The sequence below is a fragment of the Anoplopoma fimbria genome, chromosome 20, assembly GCF_027596085.1.
Source record: "Anoplopoma fimbria isolate UVic2021 breed Golden Eagle Sablefish chromosome 20, Afim_UVic_2022, whole genome shotgun sequence".
Classification (NCBI taxonomy): Eukaryota; Metazoa; Chordata; class Actinopteri; order Perciformes; family Anoplopomatidae; genus Anoplopoma; species Anoplopoma fimbria.
Window position 1 is genome coordinate 12,913,931 of NC_072468.1, and position 13,963 is coordinate 12,927,893.

General features: G+C 40.3%; 1 protein-coding gene across 2 annotated transcripts in view; it reads left to right on the plus strand.

Annotated features, from left to right (window-relative positions):
• cdk14 (cyclin-dependent kinase 14) overlaps positions 1-13,963 on the plus strand; it is a 173,608-nt gene that overhangs the window by 31,589 nt on the left and 128,056 nt on the right. Inside the window, exon 1 of one of the 2 annotated variants that reach the window (XM_054622407.1) lies at positions 5,540-5,608. The exons of the other annotated variant lie outside the window; for it this stretch is intronic. The gene's annotated coding sequence lies outside the window, so the exon portion shown is untranslated. Of the gene's footprint in view, positions 1-5,539; positions 5,609-13,963 lie in introns of those variants that run through there. 2 annotated transcript variants of the gene reach the window in all.

Consider the following 13,963-nt stretch of genomic DNA (forward strand, 5'->3'; position numbering starts at 1 on the left):
TTTTCCTACAAAAGCCAGCAACACCTGTCAATTTCCACTTGCTACATGAATACAGTTTTTAAAAATTAATTTCCAGCTTTACAGGCAACAAGACTGTGCACCATAAAATCCCACTCAATGACATTTGTGTCTCTATTTCTAAAAAAAAATAAAAAAATGGTATAAATAAATACCATGCTGACCGCTTCCTGCAGACAACAGCACCAAAAACAGTTGTGAATGTGATGACCCCCCTGACTCTCATTAAGGCTGCTGGTGTAAATGAGGAAAACCTGAATGGGACACATTGAGTATATTTTTACTCTGTGTCACAAGTTCACACTGGATGACATGTAACTTTGCATCATTTTAAAGTAAAATGAAGGACAGACCACGTGAAGTCATGACTGGCTCTTGGGTCATCACAGGGCTTTCAGCTGTAAACAGACCTACATCAGTCTTCTACTAGGATTCAATCAGCTGAGTCACATGATCACTGAGGCTAACTCCTGATCCACATCTGTGACCTCAAATAACTGCTGAGTTTCTCTGACCTGGTTATCCCAAAATGATTCCACTGTCAAATCCACCTGTGGGTCCAAACACAAGCCACACAGCCAGAGCCCATCCTCCTGTTTGTCTAAAGGTTAACAATTGTGATTTAATAAAAGAAAATAATCCGAAGCAGTGCTCATCAATACACACCAAACAATTGAAACAAGAATTGAAGTGACGCAGAATTCACAGAGGAACTAGCATGTTTCTGCTACAAGAAACGGACTTTGTAACCCTGGCTGTCCATGTTGCCCTCTGTTCTCTTATGCAGATCAGGTTCACACACACATTTTTCATGTTCCAACACACGACTGTAGAACGTGGGTGACATGTATCTGCTTGCATCTTTTCTGTGTGACACCTGCATTGTGTTGTTAATGCACAATGTGCAGGTGCCACTTAAACGATAAGAGTGAAATAATATTCATAAAAGTAACTAATGTAAAAAAATTAAATAATGACAGAACATATAGATTAAACTTAAAATATATACATAATTAAATACATGTATTATATTGTGTAAAAATAGCATAAGTAATAACAAAGCAAACACAAACTGATAAAACTTTGTTTATTCATTTAATTTATCTAACCATTTAGCCAATCCTTCTACGTTAGCATTGCTTGCTTCATTGTTTGACTTATATGAAGTGAAAAAATATCATACTATGCAAGAATAACACAAAACGCTGAAAGAATTGATAGGGATTTCACAAACTATATCTATACATATTAAACTATTATCATTTTACAAAATGTGTTCAGACTTCCAACCTGTCCCGTCCTCTCCTCTCTGCTCTGTGTTAACGGCCTGCAGTACAGTCAAAGTTTCACTGAGTGACTGGCTCTCAGCCAAGTCATTCATGGCTTCCCAGTTGCGTTGAGGAGCGCAGTATTTGATGTTTTTACCTGACCAAGTTAGTGCAGACTGTTTATTTTGGTCTAAATTTCAAATGAGGCTTGTGTAATAAAGTGATTTTGATGAAATATCACTATTTTAAGCTTCAGTTTTGTTGTTTTTCCTGACATGGCGTTCATCATACATGACTTGTTCAAGGACCAAGGGTAATTTAAAAAATGCAATAATTAGTTCTGTTTTCACAGTTCCTGGCTCTGATAAATGGTGTATTTTGGTGTATTTTTAAAAGACAAACACACATTTTAAACCTGCAGGCTGATTGTGACGTTCAGAGTGTTAAAAGGCTCAAATATACAGAAAAAGAATATGGTCCTTCAAGCATACTGAAGAATCTTATTCACAGTGATCAATCTTCTTGATGTTAAACATAGACAGTAACTTTAACAGTATCAGATTTCAGTCAGTCGTATCACTTGAAGCAGTAGGTGAGTCTGTGATGGATAAATCAATAGATCTCCTTCCATGCTGGCTACTGTTTAATGAGACAACACCTCAGTGGTTGCTTTAGAGCCACTGTGGCCTCAGAATGTTGGCACTCTCTCTCTCTGACTTTGAGCCTGTTGAATCAAACCTTTCTGGTGTTAATCGTCCACTAACAATGCTAGTGAACTATGCCAGGCATATGTTGTGTGGAAGAATATGCTTTCATTACAAACATGTAATGCCCATTCCATACACATATTTCACAGTCAGAAAGTGTAAATCCACCTGAATAAAACATCAGCTGACTGCTGAACATTTGAGACAGGCAACTGTCAAAATCATTCCTTTTCACAACTTCATGTTCCGTGTTCTCATTGGGTTTCCACACAATATGTAGTAGCTTTTCAAAAGCTTATTAAAGCACCAACATCAGTAGTATTCCTCAAATGATGCTGCAGATGATCCAAACTCTTCTTCACTTCCCTGGAGTCAATGACAAATGAGGTAGGCAGGTTGTTCATTGTCTCTATGAGCTGTCTCACCTCTGACCCCCTGATGGATCCCCCAGTCACCACAGTGAACCTCACATAGTATCTGTATGTGTGAATGTGTGTGTGTGTGTGTTGTTATGCTTCCGGACCAGAGTTGGGAGGGCTTTATGTGTGCAACACTGAATAATGAATGACCTTCAGGCTTTTCACCCCCACTATTCTGCACCCCGCTTGAACACATTTAAACCCTATGTGTGTGTGTGTGTGTGTGTGTGTGTGTGTGTGTGTATGTGTGTTGACAGGGTTAAATCCTGTTAAAATGCAAATAATCTCACTGCAGTTTTTTACGGTTTTAACTGATTGCCGTCTGCTGTGGCCTGGAAATCGACTCCACTTTAGATCCAATCCGGGCCATCTTATTGTGAATTTCACACCTTGCTGCCTCACTACCACACAATAGACATGGTGTGGTTCCTGTGGCAACAGGCCTGTCAGTCAAGGTCATCCATGACCGAGGGAAAGAGGGAGCAAGGAAAAAAACTGAGCAGAATGTGAACAAAGGAAAAGTCTCCTCCATCCGATGATTAGTATTTAGTCGTGTGACATGATTTGAGAGGCAGCTTCTCGCTTCTCCTCTGTTTGTGTGTGTGCGTGCGTGCATGCGTGGAATGATGAATCGAGGAAACAGGTTATGGAGGTATTCTCGAAATACACATTCTCCTTGTTGCAACGACAAGGATCAATGTTTAAACTCGATTAAATGATGTTGCACCAAACTCGCTTTACATTAAGAAGGATTCTATTCAAACCTCTCTTTAAACAGCAGTTTAGTTTTTTCTCTATTAAATGTAATGCCATCGGACCAAAACCTCATACTCCAGTATTAACTTTGAACTTACACTTGAAGAGTCGTAGCTTTAACAACAATATTTATTTTCATTTGGGTAAGCAAGCATCTCCATATCTCAATTTATTTTGTATTTTTGTTTTGTAACTGACCTTTTTACTGCCTTTTTTCTTTGGTATATGACAGTCCAGTGTTTCATAATGTATGGAATTTCCTATTGCTTACAATACATGTAACTTTAGTGGTATCCGAAACCATAACCAATAGTATCACAAAAAATAAATCTGCGCTCTGCTTAATTTTAAATCTAGTTTTTCTAAACTGATAAGAAAGAATCCTTGATATAATTATTTTTTGGTGTAATGATACTGTTATAGCACTTTAAATGAGCATCATTACGTTCCTGTTTTTGTGTCTTTTGTTGTTGTGGTGCTTTTGACGTATTACCTTTAAATATTTCTACATACGTTCATCCGTCTTCACCTAGTGTTCGTCAAGTACATAACTGATCTCTTTTGTTAACCTTTTCTCCGTTCTCTCGTCCAAGGTACTTTCTGGTATGAAACCAGTGGTAGTGAGGGAAGTATAGGAGCACAACACAAGTTTTATTCAGATAACCCTGATAAGCAGCGCATACCCTTAACTCTCAATTCAAAACAATAGGCCACATTAAACCACTAGGGTTGATTTTCTAAATATATGCAGGAGGAGCAGAGTGTGTTTCATTACCCATAAAGATGTGAGATAAAAAATTTATTTAAATGAAATTCTAAACAAAAGTGTATCGTAGAATTCTAAAAAAAATTATATTAATAGGAAAATAAAGTCAATGTCACTAGAAAGTGTTGTGTCCGCTGTGTAGGATTTGGCGACATTTAGTGGTGATATTGCAGATTGAAACCAACTGAAGTTTCTCCCGTGTGCAAGTGTGTAGAACTAGAACTAGAACTACAGTGATAGGTGTGAATGGCTTGTTTGGTTTGTCCGTTTGGTTTGTCCGTTCTGAAGAACTGTCCGTGTAGAGGACCCGCTGTAAAGACAGCCAGTGAAACTGATCTGTTACATCGTCTTTAACGGGACATTCGCTAAATCATTTCTTCTGCAACCGAACAGATAATCTTTACTTAGTCAGTTATATGATGCTCCCATTTAAAAATATCTGGGTTGAATAAATAAAGTGCAGACGCCATTGACGGTGGCTTGGCTATTTAAAAAACAGCTCATGTTTTGCTGTTGACGGAATTGTGACCAATCGATGTTTATCTCCACCTTCTTGTATCGTCTCAGCTCGCTTGGAACTTGACCGAGGTGGTACCAAGAATGGAGAGGTTCTTTTGGTACCATCCACAACTTGCGCTAATGTTAACACAACAATCTAATGTGCTACAAAGTGGACTGAACTGGATTGCTTTGGTGTAAACGCAGCTGGAGTGGTTGTGTAGCATATAGAGTACTTTGTACCGTTATCCGAGCCAAAACATTGTTAGTGTAAAGTTTTAGTACGTACCATAGTTGTCTTTTGACGGATCATTTTGTCCTCTTTGGATGGAGGAGGCAGTAAATAGTTTTATGTGGTAATATTAATTTGATATTTTATAGCCTACTGTGTATGTGCTGTAAATCAATGAAAGTTTGCAGGTTATGAAGTTGCCTGAAGGTCATAAGCAGCTGCTGCACAGTAGTTCCTCATCTTTCCTGCCATAGTTAAAAAAAAAAAGACATTTTCACTGATTAAGTTATAACCCGCATTCTTGGAGTTTACTGGATCATGTTGACGGTTGAGTGAAGATATCTGTTTGTAATTATGCTGATATTATCTAATCTTACAGTATTCTCAATGCTTACAGAGGTTTCACATTTCGTCTTGAGCATGGAGGGATGGGGCTCATCTTCCCTTTAGCTTAGCTCAGCTCAGACTCACACACAGTTGTGCTGTAGCTGCATCACTGTAGCTGCTAGCTGCTGCTGCAGACATCGTTTGCTTCCTTAAACTCCTTTGGGCTGTACCATCTCTGCCGAGCAGGGGTCCTCTGGGGCTCTCAGGATGTCCTCGCAGAAAGACTTTTTCCCCTCCCATCTGCTGCATCGCACCCATCCTCAACCACCCCCTACCCCCTTTGTCCCTCGCGACCACGAGCTCGCAGTCTCACAGGGCTGTCGGCCAGAAACAACACAGCCTCCTAAAACCGTCCGTCGCCTCAGATTTCACTCTCCCCCCCCTTCTGCTCATAGTACAATCTCATAATTTCCAGCTTGCGAAAGGGAGCGGAAGAGAGGGGAGAGAGAAAGGGAGGGAGGGAGATGTTTTGAGCTGGTTTGCAGGGAGAGAGGTTGGCCTGAATGCGTTCTGTCTGCTCTTCAGAGGCATCCAGGTGAGCTGTTTCCTCCTGGAAGGTAAGAGGAAGGCTGAGATTGGTGCTTATTTTGTCCTGAATCCCCCCTCCCACCCATTTATAACCTCGATTCGGATTCATCGCTGCTGTTGTGGCATGAGTGTGTGTGTTTGAGCGTGGATAGTATTCCCCAGACATACCACACACGTTATGTTGTACGAGGCGACGTGCCGATGTGCTGGCAAGACGGCATACGTTCATTTGTGTGGCAGCTATGGACGGTGTATGTGTGTGTTGTTTTTTTTTTGGGAGGGGGGTGTGTGATGATAAGCTCTCATGCTAGCATGACATCCTGAAAGTGGACGGCCCACCTGAGTCCCAGTTCGTCTCAGTGGTAAGGATGAGACCAGAGACTCTGAGGATTGGAAGGAAGTAGCAGGAAAAGGGAGAAGGCAGTGTGTGTGTGTGTGTGTGTGTGTGTGTGTGTGTGTGTGTGTGTGTGTGTGTGTGTGTGTGTGTGTGTGTGTGTGTGTGTGTGTGTGTGTGTGTGTGTGTGTGTGTGTGTGTGTGTGTGTGTGTGTCTGTGTGTGTGTCTAAGTTTTATCTGCAGTTTTTGCAACAAAGTCTCAATGTCTGCCTGAAACGTCAGCAGCCCCCCTCCTCCATCACCACCAGCCATCCCCTCTGTGCTAATAGGTAGCATATCCGTTGTGGTGGTGAACTGGGTGCTGATGTTGTCTAATGGACGGGATGCTCGGCTGCAGCATTTTCCATGCTCACTTCACGAGACATTCTCACACAAATTCGCAACAGACTCGTCTTTTCTCAGCCCAGAGGGGCTGGAATGTGGACTCCATGGAGAGGACGAGGAGGGGAGACAGGGGACGGGCCATTTACCATCTGTGACAGTGTCTCGTGGACGCGTAGTGAGGCTTTTCTGCAGGGCCATATGCAGCTCCTTGGGAAGACAGGGCAGGCTGTTAGGAAAGAGAGATGGAGGGAAACGGGAGGAGTTAGTATCAGGGTGTCATGTTCCAGAGAGGATAAGTGTTGTCAGGATACGGGGCCAAATCGGAATAGTGTCCTCTTAACTGAGAAGTAACAAAGGCTCTTTTGGCAGAGCTTCAAATCCAAAGTTGGCCTCAGTAAATGTATGAAATAGGTCTAAGCAATATTTATCAGCTTATCTGTGTTTACACCACTTCTTTTATTATGATTATCTGTGTATGTAGAATTCACTCAAAGTGGACATCTTCATCATCCTCCTGGAAAGCACTGGTTTGCTGGAAATCAAATTTCTGAAAACTTTCTCAGTGTAGGACATAAACTCAAACAGTTATTGGTTTAATACTGTTCCACTATATTAGGGCACTAAATCATTTTCACTTCATTAAAAAGGTATTTTGGTTTTGAACAAGAAAATAAAAAGTTCTCCATGTGTCATCCTGCAGTTTCTTCTTAATTAGTGTTTAACATTGCCAATAGTCCATCCTCACGTAATCATATATTTATATGATATGGCTTCCTATGGCCAATCATCCCCTGCTCCCTACTAGACCAATCAGGTGTCCGCTATTTGAAATGTCAAGCCAAGATGTCTGCATAGTTATTTTCAACATCAACTATTAAACAAGGAAAAACTACAGCAAGACCTCCTACAAATCTTGTGTTCTTGAAGACAAAGTGACGGAGGACAAGTTCAGAAACAGAATCAAACGGTGGCTTTGCTTGCAGGGTTAGAGCCAGAGAATAGCAGAAAACATACAAACACTGTATAGAAGTGGTTGAGGAACAGATCACATGGCGTTCTGAGGCTGAACATGGAGGATAGTCCATGCCATCCAGAAGTAACATCTCAACAAGGGCATGTCCGAGAAAGGTCCAGGACAGGCGTGCTAGTAGATTGTGCTGGTCCTGTGCTTCCAGCCATGTGCTTAATGAAGATACATCTATGGCAAAAGAATAGACCAGTCAGTTGAAGAATCATATTTCATTTCATATCCAGAAAACCTAGTTTTAATAGTTACTCACGCAGCTCAGGAGGAGTTTTGAAAATGGATTAAGTTATGTGTTGTTGTTTTTTTTTTTTAAAACAACACACAAACGACGAACCAGGGACAAAGTTGAATGCTCTTTATTAGTTTATTGTGTCCCTCCGTAGGTAGCACCTTCTGATAGTCAGTTAACTACTGGGCCGACTTTGTGATTTAAATGAGCTGGGCCAGAGGGTTTGTGTTTGACCAATGAGTAATGTTCAATACTGCTGAGTAAGCAGCACTGTGTGCCACTAGTGAGAATTTTAAGACATGGAACAAACATTTCTTGTATTAGTTATTGACGTTAAAAACATAGTTATGTGGTTTAAAAGGCACTTGTGTCTTCTAATGAGCTCTTGTCACAGGTTACGTATGACAATGAGCAGTTTATCCAAAGAGGTTGGGAGCCACTTCCCATAGATGACCCATTGGTCTGGTTTCAAAATATCAAGCTCAGTCAATAGAATGATGGACGTTTTCCTGACTAAATCAAATTATGAAAACTGAGCTCCTGAATGTAGGCGGGCTTTGTGAGGCTGTATTCAAGCAGCGACTGGTTGAAAGCAAAGGTTATCTTCCTCTGTATTTATACCGCCTCTTTGTTTTTATCTTGTTGCTTGTTTGTGTAGAGGTTACTATGCAGAGCTTCAGTGCTGGCTCTTGTAAGAGCGGGTCAGGACCGTGTGGCAGACAGCAGACACAATGCTTTTATTCAGATGTGTTTCCCCAGAGATGGAGTCAATGGCACACGGCGTGATTCATACCAAGTGGCTACAAAATGAAGGTGTTTTCTGTAAGTGGCACTCGTGCTAATGAGTCAGCTGTGAATGCCCAATTATACCTGAAATCCACTTCTAGTTAATGCCATTTTGTTATGCTGATTTCATGTGGACACTGTTATGTAAAACATCTCTTCATCAGACACCGTAAGGACTGCACAGCACTAAACAGAGCTAATCCTAATGGCCGTCAAAACGTCTTTTGATTTTTAGCCGTGCTTGCGGCTCTATTGTTGGCAAAGTGGTCGGCCCACCACTTTTGTCTAGATAAAAATATCTCACAATAATAGATCGCCATGAAATTATGTACAGACCTTCATGGTTCAGAGATGAGGTATCTTAATGACTTTGGTGATCCTTTGACTTTCATTTTGCGGCAACACAAGGTATACAACTTTTATTTTTTAAATACACGTGAAGTACTAGACGGCTTAGCACAAACTTTGGTACAGCCATTCATTCTCCCCTAAGGACCAATTGTAATCACTAAGATGATCCCAAAGCCATCAATACTTTGGCTTATGACAAAATACTTGCAAAACTAGTTGCATTCCCATCAGCCTCAGCTGTACTTAGTGCTAATGTTAGAATGCTTATACCCTCAACTACGATGTCAACCATGTTAACGTCTGGGATTGTGTGCATGTTAGCTTGTTGATATTAGCATTTGGCTCATTTAAGCTTCTCACAGAACCCCTAGCCTGGCTGTAGAGTTTTCTTGTTTTGTATATATGTTGTCATCATCAGTATTGCACAACCTTAAAACAATCAAAAACCAACATATTTTTAATGTGGAACTCCATCATTTTGACACATTAAGATCAGCTTGCCAGCTAGGTGGAGTACCATACAGCCTTTGAAAACAGGCTTCCATCACGAAAAGCAACCAAAACAAAGCTTGAAATTGTGTAGCTTTTTTCTAAAATCTCGCCCTAAATAAAACTTTTTTTGTTGTTGTTTTTTCTTTTTTATGATTTATGCCATGGTAGCTGTGTTACACTGCACAGAAACATGTATCTCTACCTGTGATTATGCTGTTTCCATAGAGGTGCAGGACTTATATATTGAAGTGATAATCAAGGCTACAGACAGAGCAATTTGACAGGAGCTAAAAAAGCCACAGAACTGCTTTGGGTTCAGGTTAACCTATTTCGGGATCTTGGCCACTGCTACTTTGATTTTGTCCATAATTTTTGTAATCTGTCCCCTGTGAGTCCCCAGATTGCACTCTAATCAAAGTGTATATATTGGTATAAAATTCATACCAACATATTTATACTATAAATATGTTGCAAACAACAACCTATAAATTAACTAGCTAACATGAACTAGTGCATGACTAAGAATGATGAATGGTATGGCAAATGGTAATTGTAATTATTCATTCTTATAATTATGTCCATGGGTCTGGGTTTTTTCCCACATTTGGAGATGTGTCTTACCAGTAGGGAAGTTTTGAAGACACTTGAAAGAAACTCAGACTAAAGTGATGAGAACTCATTCTGATCAGTTCCTTCTTAATTGTGTATCCAGAAGCTGTATTGAATCTCAGAGCAGCACTTGTCTTAAGGGAAACATGAGAAAATTGCCAGAAGCATTGTATCAAAGTGAAAAGTTCCTCTGTTTAGAGAATCCTTTCCATTACAATGCCTGGCTCCTGGCTTTAGTTTCTCATCCTTATATGACAGTGTTTTTGAAGATGAGCTAGTGTAGAGGCTGCCAGGGCTGTTAAGGAGAGACGTTGGTGAGGTGGAGGCTGAGGTAAGGAGCTGGACACATCACAGCCATTCTCCTGAGTGACTGTGCGCTCTCATGATGCTGGAAGTGCCGGGAAGTCTGCCAATTTAGTCATTTATATGTCGGTGCTTCCGGTTCTCCAGAATCCCAATGAAAGGCAATAGCCAGTTGTACTAATTAGGAGGTAGAAGGCCCGGCTGAGTCACTAAGTGGCCAGAACTTTTCCTCCTCCAAGAAGTCTGCTGTATCACAGAAACATTCTTCAGTCTTGGAAGAAGAGGCTGGCTTGCTGGCACCGGCCACTGAGTGTGAACAGTTAAGCTTCTAGAGACACAGAAATACATGGGGACAATTATAAGCAGCTACACAGTGATAAATGCATAACATGTGGAATAAAACATGCCTGGTCATAGTCCAGTGTGTGATCATCACAAAGCACAAAACTGCCTCTAATTTCCATAGACTGTATATAAGAAGTGGATGTAGTCATCCATTGGTTAAGGGACTATGTTTTTGAAGCCTTGAGTTTGTCATTTTGTCCCTCCCCATCTTGGTTTTTGGCAACCAGAAGTGACACGAGGGGTTTGAGAAAGTACAACGCAGAATTAGACAATTTAAGGTGACCAAAATTTAAGAATTACATTTTCTAAACCGAAAACAAACTGAAAGGGTTTAAGTTCTAAGACCAAAGTATTCCCTGCTTTATGGTCTATTTGACTCTAAATGGACCATCATTTACGAAATGAACATCATGCTGTATTGAAGAAGACTTGAAACTAGCGATTGAGACCATAAATTAATGTTTACAATGTTTACTGAGGGAATAAATCAAGAGCGAAGTAGAGTCATTTTCTAATAGACTTCTATAAAATCTGATTTCTCTTTGCAACCAGAGGAGTCGCCCCCTGATGGCCATTAGAAAGAATGCAAGTTTAAGGCACTTCCTCTATGGCTCTAAAGGCTTCACATTTCAGACCTGGATTGTTGTCACCTTATAGTTTCACGATGCTGCAATATGTTACACTTACTAACAGAACTTAATTTACCACTTAGCTCCATCAGCCTCCAGACAAACAAATCAGATTTGCCCGCACCTGCTGGACAGAAATCATTGGGGAACAGTGTGTTAATCAACATTAGAATAAGGGAATATCCCCTTCACCGATCAAATTAACAATTTTTTATATTTCTCTGTAAATAAACTGTCTGTAGATGCTCATCACTTTTTCCCTCTTCTTTAGTGTGTTATACATATTTTTGTACATGTAAAAGGTCCGTAGAGTGTAAAACCTGAAGTCCACGCCTAAAAGGAGTTACCCTCCCCCTCAGAAACACTGCTCCTGAGCTGCCTGAAATGACTCGATTTAATTATCTTCTTCACTTCTGTAACTTTATGAGGTCATACTGTTACGGAAGTAACGTTAAACTGCTTCCGGCTAGTTTGACCCGCCCTCAAACAACAAAAGAGAGAGACAGAGTGCTCACATTCACCATGGTACAGTGGTTATGAAAGCAGTCTCTCACCTAGGCGGCCCGCGTTCGAATTCCATTGTGACCCACCATTCAGTTGACAAGTTCCGGAGTAAGAGTTTTTTGAATGTGAAAGGTTGACCAATCACAACAGAGCGGGCTAGCTGACCAATCAGGGTAGACTTTACTTTCTGGAGGGAGGAGCAAGTGCTACAACGAAGCATTTCAGAGAGAGGGTGAGAAGAGGTGCTGCAGGACAGCCAGGATGAGAAAAACAAGGCAATAATATAATATAATAGCATTTTATTTCTTACATAACTAAAACATTTTGAAACATTACAACACTAACCAATATTCTCATCACTCATCGTTCATCCTTGTATTTGTACTATCCAAATTTATCTTAGTTTTATTCAGAAAATATATTCAATTGTAGTACAATGATGAATGAATAATAAATATTCATATATTTTTTTCATATAAAATCAGTACAGTGTTATTGTGTTTGTCAGTCCAAGCCAGAGCCTCTCTCTATGACAGGAAGAGATGGAATATTCAAAGCAAACCCACATCAGAATCTCCACTCCATACATGGCAAATTGTTGAAACCTCTACTGATTTTGTACTGATACAGACTTGTCTGATATTCCATGATTACAAATTTGTAAGAGGGGTAACATGTTTTACATTTTTTGCAAAAGAAACCTTGAAAACTTTGAAATATACCACTTTACACGTTCCCTTATGTCCCACACGTTAAGAAGGCAAATAATGCAATGTAGTTATGTCATGCAGTTCAGCTATAAAACCGTTTTTTTTGGTGTATTGCATGTCAATAAATAGAAACATACCCTTAACCCAATAATGAGAAAGACCACCACTCGAGTCTTCTTTTCCCTACAACTGTCCTTGTTTCTTAAATGTCAAAACCAAACTACATCCATTAAGGCGGCCTGAAGCTAATTCAAATGTTCTATGAGCTGCAGTTCCACTGAAGGACTCCGAGAAACCTGGGATTGAACAAGAAGATACCTTATTTCCATTTGAAAACAAGACCTCATTAGCTGATTTCTCTTCCTCTAATTAGTGTGTCTAATGGCCGCTTGGGAAATGATTGCTCTAAAAAGTAGATATTGCTGCTTAATTAAAAAGGGCTATGTTTTGGTTTTGACGAGTGTTTGCTTGTGTGATGGGTGTTAAAAACTATCACAGTCAGACAGATGCTATGCCTTGCCCCGTTCACCCATAGAATGTATAAAATATAGACGTAGTCTCTGTGAAGTCAACCATAGGTTCCTGAAGAGCCAATTTATAGCTCAGAGTCTGTGTGCTGACCGCTGCCATCTTGTTTTATCTGGAACCAGAAGTGACCGTACATACAAAGAGTTGGTGATGCTTGGAAGAGCAAGGCTCTGAGGGGGCAGGTCACGTTAGCATGACAGATGCTAAGTTAGCAGCTAAGTTAGCAGCTAACATTAGCACTCACTAGCCCGCTTTATTAGTAAGGTGCATCCATAGTTCATTAACAACTGTGATATAAATTGGAATGTTTTTTTGTAACAATCAAAAACAGGCGTATATCTTATGTACCTGACAGATTTAAAGTACACCAAGCTAAGCTAACAAGCCATGTATGGGGATTGCAGACACCGATACCTGCTAAATAGTGCTTATACAAATAAAGTACAAATACTAGAATTTCACTCAGCCAAAAAACTGGAGCACATACTTGTCCAATCAATAAATCAATCAATCAATCAATCTATCTATTTGACATTTTAAATCGTACAAGGTAGACCTTCAGTGAAGTGCAACCCTCGTCTAAATTATAAACCTATCATTTCAGGGAAGAGTTCAGTTTTCTGCAGTGGGGATGTAGGTGCAGTAACAAAGAGCCACTATCTGGGCCATCAGTTGGCTGTTGGGATATTTTATTCCACCACATATGTTAAGGCTTGTGTAAAAAGGGCCACAGGAAAGTAACAAAAAAATGCATTTACATATTTTATTTTGCTGCTGTACTTAATGAGAGTGACTTGCAGTGAGAAGTGACATTGGCTTTGACAGGAGGCCAAGAGAACTCAAAGATATGGGAAACTAGGTTGGTGCCAAACAGGAAATGACTGTATTCCATCACAAAATAACCTCTAAATCATATTTATATATATATATCCGTGTAGAGACTCATCACAGTCCAGGCCCAAATTACTCAAGACGGGCAAAACTCGTATGGGAACAAGAGTTGCTGATCTATAGGCAAAAGGGTTTAGAGCTGTTCACAATGGCCAGACTTGAAGGTGGGCTCAAAAGCCTGTCATCATTGTTCAAATGGGCGCAGAAAAGCACACTCTTTCAGTCAGTCTTGCCCTGAAAAAAGAAATGATGTTGCATGTA